The sequence below is a fragment of the Bufo gargarizans genome, chromosome 4, assembly GCF_014858855.1.
Source record: "Bufo gargarizans isolate SCDJY-AF-19 chromosome 4, ASM1485885v1, whole genome shotgun sequence".
NCBI classification, from domain to species: Eukaryota; Metazoa; Chordata; class Amphibia; order Anura; family Bufonidae; genus Bufo; species Bufo gargarizans.
In genome coordinates, this window is record NC_058083.1 from 513,679,933 (window position 1) to 513,698,342 (window position 18,410).

Below are 18,410 nucleotides of genomic sequence, written 5' to 3' on the forward strand. Positions count from 1 at the left end.
CGCCTCATCGCTCTGCTCACTTATCCAATTCCGACGTTAGTGGGCGGAGACTTCATTACGGGAGTTCGGAGGAGCCGGGGTGGCTGCTTTGGGCAGTAATTGGTATGCACGGATGAAGGGGCGGGCGGACGCAGATACTGAATTGGTCTGCGCACATGCAGGGGGGGTACAGCAACCCCCCCGGCAGAGCATTACAGCGACCCCCCCTGCAGAGCATTACAGCGACTCCCCCCTCTGCAAAGCATTACAGCGACCCCCCCCTCTGCAGAGCATTACAGCGACCCCCCCTCTGCAGAGCATTACAGCGACCCCTCCTCTGCAGAGCATTACAGCGACCCCCCCTCTGCAGAGCATTACAGCGACTCCCCCCTCTGCAGAGCATTACAGCGACTCCCCCCTCTGCAGAGCATTACAGCGACTCCCCTCTGCAGAGCATTACAGCGACTCCCCCCCTGCAGAGCATTACAGTGACCCCCCCTCTGCAGAGCATTACAGTGACCCCCCCTCTGCAGAGCATTACAGCGTCCCCCTCTGCAGAGCATTACAGCAAACCACTTATAAGCCTCCAGGGAAATCAACTGTGCTTCTTGCAGACTCCAGACTGACCCTGTAGACCCCCTGCAGAGTATTACCCACCAAGAGAAAACCTCACCTACTACTAAAGGGCTTCTGCCCTTGTCCTCACCAGCAGAAAAACACTCATAAGCCCTGGAAATAAACTGCGCTTCTAGCAGACTCCAGACTGGCTCCGCCTACTCGAGTCTGGTCACATGGGCATGACATCATCAGAGGTCCTTTAGCTGACTAGGAAATAGCGTAGTATAGGTCTTCTTCCCACACAGGATCACCTCGGTGACGTAATGTGAATCTGAGATATGTGGTGGTGATAAGTGAGGTTCAGGTAAGTGTCCTGTGTGCTGGGCTGCGGGGCGTCCTCTCCGTGTTCTGTGCGGTCTCCTGTGGGGTCAGGATTAGGGACAGGTTTACAGTCAGGGAGGTTTTGTGGAGAACATTAGTTTCTAGAACAACTTGGGGGCGGGGCTACATCCTCTCAGAAGCCCATACATTCTAGGTGGGTACATGTTGTGTCCAGCAGGGCAGGTAGGTGTGTAGTCACCGCCATTGTCTGTCAGGATTACTGGGGCAGAGGGGGCATTAACCCCTTCACCGCCAGCTCTCTTGGCCAGGCACAGTCAGCCTCCGCCAGCGCTCAGCCCACTAGGCTGCCCAGGGACTGACTGAGCTACAGGAGCAGCACCGGGGTCTATCTGTGTGTAATCTATATGTACAGCGCAGGTATATACATAGTCATCTCCTGTGTATTATAGTATATACTATGCTGGTATAACCTGGGTATATCTGAGTGTAATCTATATGTACAGCGCAGGTATATACATAGTCATCCTCCTGTGTATTATAGTATATACTATGCTGGTATAACCTGGGTCTATCTGAGTGTAATCTATATGTACAGTGCAGGTATATACATAGTCATCCTCCTGTGTATTATAGTATAGACTATGCTGGTATAACCTGGGTATATCTGAGTGTAATCTATATGTACAGCGCAGGTATATACATAGTCATCCTCCTGTGTATTATAGTATATACTGTGCTGGTATAACCTGGGTCTATCTGAGTGTAATCTATATGTACAGCGCAGGTATATACATAGTCATCCTCCTGTGTATTATAGTATATACTGTGCTGGTATAACCTGGGTCTATCTGAGTGTAATCTATATGTACAGCGCAGGTATATACATAGTCATCCTCCTGTGTATTATAGTATATACTATGCTGGTATAACCTGGGTCTATCTGAGTGTAATCTATATGTACAGCGCAGGTATATACATAGTCATCTTCCTGTGTATTATAGTATAGACTATGCTGGTATAACCTGGGTATATCTGAGTGTAATCTATATGTACAGTGCAGGTATATACATAGTCATCCTCCTGTGTATTATAGTATAGACTATGCCGGTATAACCTGGGTCTATCTGAGTGTAATCTATATGTACAGCGCAGGTATATACATAGTCATCCTCCTGTGTATTATACTATATACTGTGCTGGTATAACCTGGGTCTATCTGAGTGTAATCTATATGTACAGCGCAGGTATATACATAGTCATCCTCCTGTGTATTATAGTATATACTATGCTGGTATAACCTGGGTCTATCTGAGTGTAATCTATATGTACAGCGCAGGTATATACATAGTCATCCTCCTGTGTATTATAGTATAGACTATGCTGGTATAACCTGAGTCTATCTGAGTGTAATCTATATGTACAGCGCAGGTATATACATAGTCATCCTCCTGTGTATTATAGTATATACTATGCTGGTATAACCTGGGTCTATCTGAGTGTAATCTATATGTACAGCGCAGGTATATACATAGTCATCTGCCTGTGTATTATAGTATATACTGTGCTGGTATAACCTGGGTCTATCTGAGTGTAATCTATATGTACAGCGCAGGTATATACATAGTCATCCTCCTGTGTATTATAGTATATACTGTGCTGGTATAACCTGGGTCTATCTGAGTGTAATCTATATGTACAGCGCAGGTATATACATAGTCATCTGCCTGTGTATTATAGTATATACTGTGCTGGTATAACCTGGGTCTATCTGAGTGTAATCTATATGTACAGCGCAGGTATATACATAGTCATCCTCCTGTGTATTATACTATATACTATGCTGGTATAACCTGGGTCTATCTGAGTGTAATCTATATGTACAGCGCAGGTATATACATAGTCATCCTCCTGTGTATTATAGTATATACTATGCTGGTATAACCTGGGTCTATCTGAGTGTAATCTATATGTACAGCGCAGGTATATACATAGTCATCTCCCTGTGTATTATAGTATATACTATGCTGGTATAACCTGGGTCTATCTGAGTGTAATCTATATGTACAGTGCAGGTATATACATAGTCATCCTCCTGTGTATTATAGTATATACTATGCTGGTATAACCTGGGTATTCACTGTATATAATTATATATGTACAGCTGGTATAAGTTATAGATCTTCTTGTATATAGTGATATGGACCATGCTGGTATAACCTGGGCATTTCCTGTATATAATTATATTTTCAAATGTTTTTATTTCTGGTTGACACAATAAAGGAGTACATACAGTGTGATATGATAAGTAGTACTTTACAGCATCATTTACAGCAAGTCTTTGGTAAAAGTCCCAACATAGACAATCAGAGTAGTATATAGGACCTATTACGTCAACCTTCCGACACCAGTCGGTTTTTAGAAGGGGGATGAGGGGGAAAGTATAAGTTATGGGGGATTAGTAGTACAGAAATCATAACTTGACTCCTTGCAAACCGCAAGGTGAATAGAACATAACAGTAGCCCAACATGTTCACCTCTCCTCTACAGTTAGTGGAGTTAGAATCCAAGCAAGCACGCATCGCACAGGGACCCCCACTGAGCCCTCAAGTAGGATCATATTTTTTTAGATTGGCGGATCATTTAGTAAGACACGCGTCTGATACCAGGAAGTGAGTTGAAAACATTGGATGCATCTTCTAACCTGGAGGGGCAGTATATCTATGAAGCTCTCCCAGCATGCAAAGAATTGCTTCATATGGATCTCCTTCTTGGAAGATGCCTCTACCTAGTCCACCTTCATTAAGAAGGAGACTTTCTCAAGAAATAGCTTAGGGCTCTTTCACACCTGCGTTATTGTCTTCCGGCATAGAGTTCCGTCGTCGGGGCATTCTGAATTGAGTGAAATCCGTTCAGGATGCATCAGGATGTCTTCAGTTCAGGACCGGAACGTTTTTTGGCCGGAGAAAATACAGCAGCATGCTGCGCTTTTTGCTCCGGCCAAAAATCCTGAACACTTGCCGCAAGGCCGGATCCGGAATTAATGCCCATTGAAAGGCATTAATCCGGATCCGGCCTTAAGCTAAACGTCGTTTTGGCGCATTGCCGGATCCGACGTTTAGCTTTTTTAGAGTGGTTACCATGGCTGCCGGGACGCTAAAGTCCTGGCAGCCATGGTAAAGTGTAGTGGGGAGCGGCATACTTACCGTCCGTGCGGCTCCCGGGGCGCTCCAGCGTGACGTCAGGGTGCCCCACGCGCATGGATCACGTGATCGCATGGAAACGTCATCCATGCGCATGGGGCGCTCTGACGTCATTCTGGAGCGCCCAGGGAACCGCACGGACGGTAAGTATACCGCTCCCCCGCTCCCCGCTCCTACTATGGCAACCAGGACTTTAATAGCGTCCTGGCTGCCATAGTAACACTGAACGCATTTTGAAGACGGATCCGTCTTCAAATGCTTTCAGTTCACTTGCGTTTTTCCGGATCCGGCGTGTAATTCCAGCAAATGGAGTACACGCCGGATCCGGACAACGCAAGTGTGAAAGAGCCCTAAGTTGCATTACTGAAATAAATGAACTTTGCACGATATTCTAATTTTTCGAGTTTCACCTATATATGGAGGACATACCTAATCAAAGCTTTTGTGGAAACCCAAACTGTCCTGTATTTCGCTCGCGCTCCGGTTTTCCGTGTATAATCCACAGCTGATTCCATACGGATTTTCCATGTGGAGAAGCCCAGCCTGAGTGTAATCCAGAACCAGCAGTGTGTGAGATTAGACCGATCTCCTCTATATTGGGCTCTTTTCTCTATGTGGATATTGACCGGCCGTGCAGATTTATAAATTCTTAGCTTGTCAGTTTTTGGTGGGGTTTTCTCCAGTTCCCCAGAGGCAGTTATAGGTGTTGTCGGACGTTTATATTGATAAGTGGTTGTCAGGATCGGTCATCAGTATCTGATCGGCGGGATCTGATACCCGGCAGCCCCGACTATCAGCGGTTGGAAGAGGAGATGATGCTCCAGTGTGAGCGCCGCTTCCTCGTCAGTACAGCGCACGTTGTCTCCTGTGGAGCGGTGGCATAGTGTAATTACTGCTACAAGTATGTATTGTAGTATAGAAACATAGAATGTGTCGGCAGATAAGAACCATTTGGCCCATCTAGTCTGCCCAATATATCTGAATCCTATGGATAGCCCCTATCTTATATGAAGGATGGCCTTATGCCTATCCCATGCATGCTTAAACTCCTTCACTGTATTTGCAGCTGCCACTTCTGCAGGAAGGCTATTCCATGCATCCACTACCCTCTCAGTAAAGTAATACTTCCTTATATTACTTTTAAACCTTTGCCCCTCTAATTTAAAACTGTGTCCTCTTGTGGTAGTTTTTCTTCTTTTAAATATTCTCTCCTCCGTTACCGAGTTGATTCCCTTTATGTATTTAGCAGTTTCTATCATATCCCCTCTGTTTCTTCTTTCTTCCAAGCTATACATATTAAGGTCTTTTAACCTTTCCTGGTAAGTTTTATCCTGCAATCCATGTACTAGTTTAGTAGCTCTTCTCTGAACTCTCTCTAGAGTATCTATATCCTTCTGGAGATATGGTCTCCAGTACTGCGCACAATACTCCAAGTGAGGTCTCACTAGTGATCTGTACAGCGGCATAAGCACTTCACTCTTTCTACTGCTTATACCTCTCCCTATACATCCAAGCATTCTGCTGGCATTTCGTGCTGCTTTATTACATTGTCTTCCCACCTTTAAGTCTTCTGAAATAATTACTCCTAAATCCCTTTCCTCAGATACTGAGGTCAGGACTGTGTCAAATATTCTATATTCTGCCCTTGGGTTTTTACGCCCCAGGTGCATTATCTTGCACTTATCCACATTAAATTTCAGTTGCCAGAGTTCTGACCATTCTTCTAGTTTTCCTAAATCCTTTTCCATTTGGCGTTTCCCTCCAGGAACATCAACCCTGTTACAAATCTTTGTGTCATCAGCAAAAAGACAAACCTTACCATCAAGGCCTTCTGCAATATCACTTATGAAGATATTAAACAAAATTGGTCCCAGTACAGATCCCTGTGGAATCCCACTGGTAACATGACCTTGTTTTGAATGTTCTCCATTGACTGCAACCCTCTGTTGTCTGTCACTCAGCCACTGCCTAATCCACTCAACAATATGGGAGTCCATGCTCAATGACTGCAGTTTATTGATAAGTCTTCTGTGTGGGACAGTGTCAAAAGCCTTACTAAAATCTAGATAAGCGATGTCTACTGCACCTCCACCGTCTATTATTTTAGTCACCCAGTCAAAAAAATCTATAAGATTAGTTTGACATGATCTCCCTGAAGTAAACCCATGTTGTTTTTCATCTTGCAATCCATGGGATTTTAGATGTTCCACAATCCTATCCTTTAATAGGGTTTCCATTAATTTCCCCACTATTGATGTCAGACTCACTGGTCTATAGTTGCCCGATTCCTCCCTACTACCTTTCTTGTGAATGGGCACAACATTTGCCAATTTCCAATCTTCTGGGACGACTCCTGTTACCAGTGATTGGTTAAATAAATCTGTTAACGGTTTTGCTAGTTCACTGCTAAGCTCTTTTAATAATTTTGGGTGTATCTCATCAGGCCCCTGTGACTTATTTGTCTTCACTTTAGACTTTAGTATCGGGCATGTTGTAGTATTATGTGCCACTGTCCCTGGTACAATGTCCTCTTTTATGGGGTTGTGGAAGTGACCGCCCGACGTGTGACTGAGAATTACTAAAAGCTCATTCCCTTTGCTGGTTCTGTACAACGCTGCACATTTACCGCACAGAAATCCGCAAAGTAAATCTGCAGCTGACCCGTCACGTGTGAACCCCGCCTTATACTGCACTGCAGCCGTTCTCTATGTGCTATATGGCGGAATTATTTCTATACTAGCTGAAGTTGGTTTCTTATTCACATAATTTTTATTTTTCATGTTTTGTTAAAGGGGTTTTCCGGGTTCATATCCTTATTTTCACCCCGGCAGCCCCCCTGAGGCTAGCATCGGAGCATCTCATGCTCCGATGCGCTCCCTTGCCCTGCTCTAAATCGCGCAGGGCGCGGGCTCTTTTGTTTTCAATAACACAGTGCCGGGCGTAAACCTCCGCCCAATAGTCAGGGGGGCTGCCGGGTGAAAATGGAGGGATGTCCGGGTTCAGCTCTGAACCCAGACAACCCCTTTAATGAATAAAATTAATTGCACTGAGCGGTCCTGAGGGGAAATCAGCTGAACGCGGTATGACCGCAGAAATGTCTCCAACACAGCATCAAAGTGGGCATGAGTGTGATTTAAAGGGTTAAATGACTTTGGGCCACTGAACAGCATTCATGTTCGTATATGGCTGCATTGCTAAGGAAAATATTTTAACCCCTTCTCGACCAGCGGCGTACATGTACAGCGCAGCATGACATAACGTGCCATACAGCTACGTTCCGGTGATCGGGCAGGCGAACTGCGATAGAGGGGAGGAGTTTTCGCTAAGTAACGCTGGAGGGGGGGGGGGGGCGCTTTGAGCAGCAAACACCGCCCCTGGGCTATTGCAAACTCCATTTGCATATGGTGAAAACGTCATTTTTAGAACATTGCAGCTACAGAAGTGGCAAAAAAAGGTCCTGTGTGTGACCTACAAGGCGGTATAACAGCGAGACAGGACTGAGGCCGGTGACAGACGGCCTGTAAGAGTTTGCTATTTAAACAGGAAACCGTGTCCAGTCTACTCTAGAATTGGTATTTATTCTATACAGAAATAGCAAATTTACACTATTTTAAATTTCTTTGTTTTATGCAATTTAAAAACGCATGTTTTCTGTCATATCTAAAATATAAAGCTGAGTGTATGTATGTGTGTATGTCCACTGAAGGAATCCGAAACGTCACATTTACAATCACAAAATTTTGCACACTGGTATATCAGGTGTCCGGGAAGGTTCTAAACCAGGTCTCAGCTCTCTAGGACGTACCGTTCCTGAGATATTCCCCAAAAATGCTTTAACCAATAGAAGCTTGGTCACATGACCCTTATCAGCCAATAGAATCTTGCAGGCCAGTCTCCACATACACACAGCTTTACACCAGACACGCCCCCTGCCACAATGTGTCCACCCTCAAAAGATGAACTTAAAACCCACGCACCCAGGTCTCGCTAAGCCACGCCCCTGATCAGGTTAGGCCACTCCCCCTCCCACACCACAGCCCATGGGCATTGACAAAATTAAAGTAAAAATGAACTTCTGTCAGATGCAGAGGTGGGAAGGACAGTAACTTTCTCCCTGCAGCTCACACTCAGACAGCACAGTGCTGCTGTCTGAGAGTGAGCTGTTCAAAAGGACATCCCTGTGTCCGTCCAGGCCCTGCGCCAGTCGAAGGACAGGGACTCTGAAAGTCGAACTGTCTGGCCTAAAACTGGACCTCTGGCCACCCTAGGGGCAGGCTGCTGTGGAGGTCACAGTCAAGGGGATGGTCCGCTATGGAGGTCAGTGTTAAGGGGCAGAATGTTGTAAAGGACACTTTTAAGGGAGCGGACCCCTGTGGAGGTCACTGTAAAGGGGTGGTGTGCTGTGAAACTCACTGTTAAAGGGGAAGGCTGCTGTAAAGGTCAAAATTAAGTGGGTGGGCTGCTGTGCAGGTTCTATTTTAAGGGACGGGGCACTGTGGGGGAGTTAGTGTTAAGGGTGGGGGCTGTGGGGGGGGAGTGTTAAGGGGGCGGGTGCTGTAGAGGTCACTGATATAGTGGATACTGTCAATATCTTTTAACGACACACACAAACATTAAATGAAATAGATTAAATATACCCGTGCGAAGCCGGGTCCTTCAGCTAGTTTAAAACATAACGCAGCTAAAATGGTGCATTATCAGCGCTCTGCATCTCCAGTATTACATTGGCCGATCAGCACCATGATTATCAGCACAATGTTCTACTGATAGATCCAGGGCCCACATAGGAGATAACAGAGCAGCGCAGGAATATCTGCTGGGATAGAGCTGAGGGGGCAAACAGTCCAGGATACACAGAGCCCTGATAAACGTGATATAGACCGTCATAGGGTCTCAATAGCGGATGAAAACAATTCAGTTTTGTCTCCATTCATTGTCAATGGGGACAGAACTGAACTGAACGAAACAGAATGCACCAAAATGATTTCTGTTTCTTTTGGTTAAGCTCCCATCGCGGACAGAATAATGCTGCAAGCAGCGGGGGGGGGTTTTTGTCTGCGATGTGGTGCGGAGCAAGATGGATCTGTCCTGACGCACAATGTAAGGCCTCTAGCACACGACCATATGGTTTTGCCGTCTGTTTTTAACTGATCAGTTTTTAGTTTTTTTTGTTTCTGTAGTGTTTCTATTCCGCTTCCGTACCGTTTTGCCGTTCCGTTTTTCAGTTTGTGATCCATTTTTTGCGGATTGGAAACGGAAGCATACAATAATGTTTTAACAGTAAGTACATTGAAAAAATGGTCTGGGCATAAAATTTTCAATAGATGGTTCTGCAGGGACTGATACGGAAGACATATGGATGCATTCCGTATGCAGTCCGTTTTTTGTTCTATCAGCAGAACATAAATATGGAAATTAAATGCATACTGAACACTTTCTGTTGTTTTTGCGGACCCATTGAAATGAATGGTTCCGCATACAGACCATATACGGAACGCAAAAAATGGAACGTAAACAGAAAAAAACTATGGTTGTGTGCATGAGGCCTAAGTCAATGAGAACTGATCAATTTTCTCTGACACAATAGAAAACTGATCCGTCCCCAATCGACTTTCATAGGTGTTCATGACAGATCCGTCATGGCTATATAAGACATAATACAACCAGATCCGTTCATGACGGATGCATGCAGTTGTATTATTGTAACGGAAGCGTTTTTGCAGATCCATGACGGATCCACAAAAACACTAGTGTAAAAGTAGCCTTATACTGGTATTACCGCTGTGACCTGTAACTGACTATAGTGGTAATATGAAGGTGTGACATGCTTTGACCTGAAACATGGAGGAACTGCCTGGATAAGAAACATCTTCGACAGCGTTTCCTCTTCTTATCTCCAGTAATTGTATTTTACATTGTATTTTCTATGATTGTACATCGGTTCATCTTCTTTCCATTCAGGTTCCTACAATCTAGGATCCGCTCAGCGTATATCTCCTATATAAGATCATTCTCCTGACTGACCCATCAAGGATGGATGGATAGGGATGGGGACAAGATGGCAGAGAGTATAATAAATCTCACCCTAGAGATCCTCCTCCGGCTTACTGGAGAGGTGAGAGATTCTGATGATGTCACATTACATCATCTTCTCTATCTTACTAACAGATGGACATGACTGGAGAGGTGAGAGACTCTGGAGATGTATGGAGTGATATTTATTACTGCGTCTCTACATAACTAGGACTACACAGTAGTGAAGAAGACCTCTAGTGAGCATTGTCAGGCCCCGGTATCTGAAGGACGGGGAGGAATCCTGAGCCCAATATCCAGGCCGACGCCTCACATCCCAATACATGAGAAAGTCAACAGAGAGAAGATCCTAGAGCTCACCAACAAGATTATTGAGCTGCTGACTGGAGAGGTGACATCACTGGGAATGCCGGGACATTATACAGTAACACTATGAAGGGATCTGGGTGATGACTGTATCATTGTGTTGTCAGGTTCCTATAAGGTGTCAGGATGTCGCCGTCTATTTCTCCATGGAGGAGTCTGAGTATTTAGAAGGACACAAAGATCTGTACAAGAATGTCATGATGGAGGATCACCAGCCACCAAGTAAAAGACATGACTAAATACACACATCCTCTCACTAGTTATATGTAAGAAACTAATTGTCACCATATGTTTTTCCTACAGTTAAAGAAGAGAGAACAACTCCTAATCCACTTCTTCTACAGAATGAGAGATGTCCCAATCCTCTTCTTCTACAGGATGAGAGATGTCCCAGTCCTCTTCTTCTACAGGATGGTTCAGAAGAACATCAAAGCATTCCATATGATGATCAGATAGATGAAAATAAGGTCTCATGAAAGGTTCCCTATAATCTGTAGATGTGCTGTCAAGATCTTGTGTTCAGTCTGGTTTTATAAACCAGTATTATATGTTTTATCCTTGTATAATGAGAAAGGTAGGGATGGCAGGATTACAGCTAACTATAGACCTTACTTGTTGTCTGGATCTTCTCACATTTTTCTGGTCTGTAGAGACTGCTGGTTGAAATAAGGAACTAACTATACAGGAGACCTGCAGATATTTTTGGGTCAGACAATGAAACATGGCACATGTAGATCCACTGTGTCTCTTGAACAGATCTGACATGGTTCTGCTCCAAAGTGTTTTATATAAGTGCCCCCCTTCCCTCCCATTTTATCTCCTGTACAGGGATCTGGACTTTGTTGCAGAGGAACCATTAGGCTGCTGCACTTGAAATAGTTTCTGTACAAGTGACTGGTGACCCACGTGTTCAGGAAAGGCGGAACACACGCAGTCCTATAAATGGTCCGTAGTCAGGGCAAGCAGCTCAGGATCAGCACAGAGATCAGGCAAAGGTCAGGTCAGACAGCAAAGGGTCAATCTAGAAGTCAGGCAGAAGTCTGTACACAGAACAAGCTTTGCGTGGAACTAGCATACTAGAACCTACTGATCAGGCTCCTTTCCATGGCTTGTAGAGATCAGAGTGCGTGCATGCCGGCCATATAAGAGCCAGAGATGGTGTGTGAACACATGACCTATGGGCAGAGAAGGTCATTATCGGCAGGAAGCAGGCCTCAGCTTGTGTGGGAGGACAGCGTTATTCCAGCAGCCGGGACCACTGGGAAGGGAGAGAGGGATGTCTGTGGGACTGGACCACTGGAGCCCTAAAGCTATGGAGCAGGTAAACCAGGCAGCAGGCGTGCCCACCAGCATGAAGGAGAGGAGCTATAGGCATGGACCGCTGCCATAGCAGATAACTCTGCTGTCATTTCATCACTTTTTTGTCATTGTAATTAATGACCTTTTCTGGTCACATCAAACCTTCCACACGACTTCTCCATCAGTCTGCTGACTTTTACAATTTCTGTTTCACAGCTTTTAAATCTGGGTAAAGATCTGAACAATATTAAGGCTGAAGATACATATGTGAGGAGTGATGAGCAGATCATAGAGGACATTCCCACCGATAACCACCCAGGTGAGTAGTAACCACAACATAAAGCAGAGAAGACTCACAGATTCTGCTCCTTCACTGGCTACTGATGACTCCTGTATAGTCAGGTAGTGGTGGCAGTTTGGGGGTCACATATTGTACTTTCTGACAGGTTTTCCTTTATTAGCACACAATTGTTACCGATACCAGGTGTCCCACAGTATTGATCAGAAGGTTGGGGGTTATCACCCATTCTTCTTACTTCTATGAACCCTCTTTCTGTAGTACTTAGAGGTTTTACTGAAACTTCAGAATTTTTAGAAATAGGAAAAACCTTATGGTAGAGCCAAAATAAAAAGAGCTGAAATATAAAGAGCCACCAATGAACAGTAGCAGCTGCCTGTCTGACCATAAAGATCTCACAATGTTCTGCCCTAAAGAAGTAATCATAGGAGGACAAATCCCCAGTGGTCAGTGACAGCTTGCCGGCCATTCTGCTCACCCCTTCCTGCTAAAGACTTCAATGCTGTACCCCACTCTCCCCAGGGGCTCTGACCAATCCAAGTATATGGGGCCCCAAAATATCTCATAGCAGCTGTTAACCCTTTCACACATTTGGACGTAACTGTACGTCGAAATTGCAAGTTACTTTTTGCATTTGGACATACAGTCACGTCCAATTTGCTTACCGGGGCTGTGACACTATAAAGTGTCACAGCTCCGGAGTCTCCGCTCTCCCGGAGAGAAGAGACATCGGGGAAGCTGGCAAGGGACCAATTGGAGCGCTTCATTGAGAAAAATGCCAGTTTCAGGCTGTGATCTCCACACTCGAGATCACAGCCTGAAATCAGGCATGATTGCCACTGTGCCCCATATAAATGTAAGTGCCCCCCACATGCGACCTGTAATGGATCACCTGGCACCCCGACTGAGTACCTCCGTTGCTGGATGCTCCTAGCGTTTCCTGAGGTCTCCAAGCACTCTGGCAGACACCACTATCACCGAACCGAAGAAGCAGATAAATCCTCTTCAAACATATGAATGCTGTAGACAGTGGAATAGGAAACCATACGAATAGGTTTACGCTCCTAGCAGTCAAACTGGAACAGCATACCATAAATCCTCCCCCCAAGAATGAGACGACACTTCACTTTGAGGGTTAAAACAGGAACTGACTGTACTTGCACGTACAGCCTCTTTTATTCACAAACCACCAACATAGTACTGCCCACAGGGTTTTGAAATACAACCAATCAATATATTACAACACATACAATGTAAGTACAGCAACCAATCGTTCACGCCCCTAGGGGACCAGAAGGGAGACTGCGACACAGGACAGATACAACACATCCCCACAATGCATCATGGTTTCCTCCTCTCTGCCCCGGAGACAACCGAGGAGCAATCCAATTATCTCTCAGGACAAAGGGAAATCGCCAATACACATGTGGAGACAACAGGACAGACATCACCATTTAAACACACAATGGGACAATAGAAACACACCCAGCATATTCCTCCCCTCTGTCTATCCACTCAACTATCTCCCAAGCTGACAAGTTACACTTATTATAAATTGTTACAACTTTGTGAATTTACATTGTCCATACATATAACTTACATCAATTTAACCAGTATAACTTGGGGACAAACCTATCCAAAATTCACTTGAATAGGTTCAGGGGTTTAAAAGTTAGTATGGGCCAGAATCCTGAGGCAAGAGGCTGGTAAACAGGCCTCTCCAAAACCCAGTGGCGAGGTTGGTTTCGCCACACGGCCATTGCCCACCACTGCCCCCTTCCCCATCGCCCCCAGATTCCCCCTGCTGCCATGTCCTCTCTGCCGGCTGTGATGGCAGCGGCTCAAGAAACAGAGCCACTGCCATCAGCAGAGAGTGTCTGCTGTAACTTACGGCTGACACTGCTGCTACGGCCAAAATCGGTGCTGGTACCGATCTCTGACGTTTAACCCCATGGATGCCGCGGGCGGTTGCTGACCTCTCTCTTGCATTGAGTTGCGGCTGCTTCGATGGCAGTGGCCCGATGGTTGCCATGGCAACAGGACGCCTTACAAGATGACTATTGCAATGCACTGTATAGCCAGCAGGCCCACTGGATAAATAAATAAATAGCTAAAAATGTAAATAAATAAAAAAATTGTCTTTTCACATATCCGTTCATTTATGTAATAAAAAAAATGAAATACATTTTAAAAACTACACATAATTGGTATCGCCGCGTCTGTAACGACCTGATCTATCAAAGTATCATATTACTAATCCCGCGCGGTGAACGCCATAAAATAATGTAGAAAAAATTTATGGAATTGCTGTTTTTGTCACCTCACGTCCACAAAAACATATGTACCCCAAAATGATACCAATAAAAACTATAGGCCCTCACGCAAAAAACAAGCCCCCAAAGGGCTACGTTGGTAAAAAAAAAAAAAAATAATTTGTGGAATTTAGTATATGGCGATGCAAAATATCATCATTTATTTTTAACACAAAAGTGATTTTATGCTGAAAAAGTTGTAAAACATAAAAAAAACTATATAAATGTGGTATCCCCATAACTGTATCAACCCACAGAATAAAATAATCCTATAATATTTACCACAAGCGGAACCTCATAGAAAATAAAAAACACTGACAGAATTGCCATTTTTGCCCACTTCACCTACAAAAAAATGGTCTAAACAGTGATCAAAAAGGCTGGGATCACATCATGAGTGCAATACATGTTTAGTTTGTACTTTGGGAAAACTGCCAACATAAAAGGTAAATGCGTCCAAATGTTTTTGGTCTCCATCTGGCTTCTGTACATCAGTATTCCATACAACTATATCCAGTAAAAAAAAAAGTTAAATGTCATTGTATGGTATCTGTCATACACATCAATTCAATGTATACATCCTGGGTGTATATGTTAGAGCCCATAAATGTGATATGACTAGAGCATTATATGTACAGTACATGCTGGTATTACTTATATGTATGTGGTATATGTGCAATAATATATTTACTACATCTGTGAGATAGATAGATAGAAGGTAGGATGTGCTTGAGTGCAGTTAGCGGTCATTGTGCGAGACAGACACCAGCTTATAGCACTGACTCACAGATCCCTTGTGAACCTATGACGATACTGGCTTCAGCACAAGAGTGGAAAATACAAGTGACCAGCCTGGTAACCGAACATCATCATCTAACCGAACATCATCTACTGGTCTACTGTCAGATTGTTATCTGTTTTACCATAATAAGTTGATATTTGAGTTTTGCTCCATGATTTGTAATTTGTATGGATTATTTTTTTTATATAGAACTGTTATATATCATTTTAAGTTCTATTATTTAAAAATGATAAAACTCAGATTTATGCTTGGCAGATGACTGTACCAGGAGCTCAGAGAAACATGTGATGTCAGATTTTAGAACAGATGATTGTGGTGTCACAGAAGATACACATGAAAAGCGTGCCATTATCTTAGATGTACCCTCAGCCTTTCACAGCAATGATCTTTCATCTGATCCTTTGGATGGATTTCAATCTTCTGATTCATCACAGACTGTTAAGCAAAATAAAAGCCACAGAAAAAGTGTTCATCATCAAAGAAGTCACACAGGGGAGAATGCTCTTTCATGCTCAGAATGTGGGACATGTTGTAAATCTAAATCACATCTTGTTAGACATCAGAGAACTCACACAGGGGAGAAGCCATTTTCTTGTTCAGAATGTGGGAAATCTTTTGCACAGAAATCAGATCTTGTTATACATGAGCGAATTCACACAGGGGAGAAAACATTTTCTTGTTTAGAATGTGGGAAATCTTTTGCACAGAAATCAGATCTTGTTAAGCATCAGAGAATTCACACAGGGGAGAAGCCATTTTCTTGTTTAGAATGTGGTAAATGTTTTACTGAAAAAGCAAGTCTTGTTATACATGAGAGAAGTCACACAGGGGAGAAGCCATTTTCTTGTTTAGAATGTGGGAAATGTTTTATTGATAAATCAGCTCTTGTTAAACATCAGAGAAATCACACAGGGGAGAAGCTATTTTCTTGTTTAGAATGTGGGAAATGTTTTAGAGATAAATCAACTCTCGTTAATCATCAGAGAATTCACACAGGGGAGAAGCCATTTTCTTGTTTAGAATGTGGGAAATCTTTCATACAGATATCAAGTCTTATTATACATCAGAGAAGTCACACAGGGGAGAAGCCATTTTCTTGTTTAGAATGTGGGAAATGTTTTAGAGGTAAATCAACTCTTATTAATCATCAGAGAATTCACACAGGGGAGAAGCCATTTTCTTGTTTAGAATGTGGGAAATCTTTCATACAGAAATCAAATCTTGTTAAACATCAGAGAATTCACACAGGGGAGAAGCCATTTTCTTGTTTACAATGTGGGAAATCTTACACAGAGAAATCAAATCTCTGTAAACATCAGAGAAGTCACACTGGAAAGAAGCGATTTTAATGTTCAGAATGTGATAACTAGAGATGGGCGAACCGTTGAAAAATTCAATTCTGCAGCTTGGTCAAAGTTCAACAAGAAATTCGATTTGTTCCGAATTAATTTGTCACGAATTACTATGTTAAAACCCCATTTAGCCTATCAATCAATGAGACCATTTTTAACGTCCTCTTATACCGAAGTACACCCGTCTTAACAGCCATTAAAACTGGTAATACGCTCATATGCACATGCACTTTTGGGTTAAAAAATAAATCACTCACCTCATCCATTTGCTCGCACAGGGGCTGTCTGCTCCTCTCTTGATTGAATAAGGCCTGCTTAAGGACCTGCGCTTAGCATGATGACTTCACCACGTGATCATGCTTGGAGAACACGGTGACATCATCACACTGATGGCAGGTCCTTCGACAGGTCTATTTTAGTCAAGAGAGGAGCGGACTGCCTCTGTGCGAGCAAGTGGATGAGGTGAGTAAATTTACTTTGTCCCTTTTTTTCTAAGACAACTCCAGCTGCTATTTTAGGAAAAATTATTCTTTTTCATGAAGCCGAAGAAAATTTAGCTTCATTTAAAATCGATTTTATTTAGTTTTTTCCTAAAATTCAGACTGAATTCCACTTCAGATGATTCGCTTCGCTGAACACTAGTGATAACCATAAAAAAGATCTTAGACATCTGAGAATCCACATGGGGAGAATTTATTTTCATGATCTGAATATGGAAAATGAAATACAATTCAGTCACGTCTTATCACACATCAGTGAATTCACACAGGGCAGAAGACACTGTCTTCTGCCCTCTCGCACCGGCGAGATTTCCGCGCAGGTGCAATGCGGGAGGTGAACGCATTGCACCCGCACTGAATCTGGACCCATTTATTTTTATGGGGCTGTGCACATGAGCTGTGATTTTCACGCATCACTTATGCGTTGCGTGAAAATCGCAGCATGCTCTATATTGTGCGTTTATCAATCAAGTGCGGATGCGGTGCGATTTTCACGCATGGTTGCTAAGATGACAGTCTATTCACTGTATTATTTTCCCTTATGACATGGTTATAAGGGAAAATAATAGCATTCTTTAACCACTTAGCGCTACGCTAACGCCGAAAGGCGTCATCGCGGCGGCTCTCCCAGGCTACGCTAACGCCAATAGGCGTCATCTCGCGTGAGCCGAGATTTCCTGTGAACGCGCGCACGCAGACGCGCGCGTTCACAGGAACGGGAGGTAAGCGAGTGGATCTCCAGCCTGCCAGCGGCGATCGCTCGCTGGCAGGCTGGAGATGTGATTTTTTTAACCCCTAACAGGCATATTAGACGCTGTTTTGATAACAGCGTCTAATATACCTGCTACCTGGTCCTCTGGTGGTCCATTTTGTTAGGATCGACCACCAGAGGACTCAGGCAGCTCAGTAAAGTAGCACCAAACACCACTACACCCCCCCCCTGTCACTTATTAACCCTTTATAAACCACTGATCAGCCCATATAGACTCCCTGATCACCCCCCTGTCATTGATCACCCCCCTGTCATTGATCACCCCCCTGTAAGGCTCCATTCAGAGGTCCGTATGATTTTTACGGATCCACGGATACATGGATCGGATCCGCAAAACGCATACGGACGTCTGAATGGAGCCTTACAGGGGGGTGATCAATGACAAGGGGGTGATCACGCATATAGACTTCCTGATCACTTCCCTGTCATTGATCACCCCCCTGTAAGGCTCCATTCAGACGTCCGTATGATTTTTACGGATCCACTGATACATGGATCGGATCCGCAAAACACATGCGGACGTCTGAATGGAGCCTTACAGGGGGGTGATCAATTACAGAGGAGTGATCACCCATATAGACTCCCTGATCACCTCCG

General features: G+C 44.0%; 1 long non-coding RNA gene and 1 pseudogene across 1 annotated transcript; both read left to right on the forward strand.

The window, feature by feature from the left end:
- LOC122934332 overlaps positions 1 to 17,426 on the forward strand; it is a 226,634-nt pseudogene extending 209,208 nt beyond the window's left edge.
- Positions 810 to 10,646, forward strand: LOC122934346. The gene is made up of 4 exons (XR_006388656.1): positions 810 to 901; positions 10,041 to 10,194; positions 10,324 to 10,503; positions 10,586 to 10,646. It is a non-coding gene; the product is annotated as an uncharacterized LOC122934346 (long non-coding RNA).
- Positions 17,427 to 18,410: the final 984 nt, after the last annotated feature.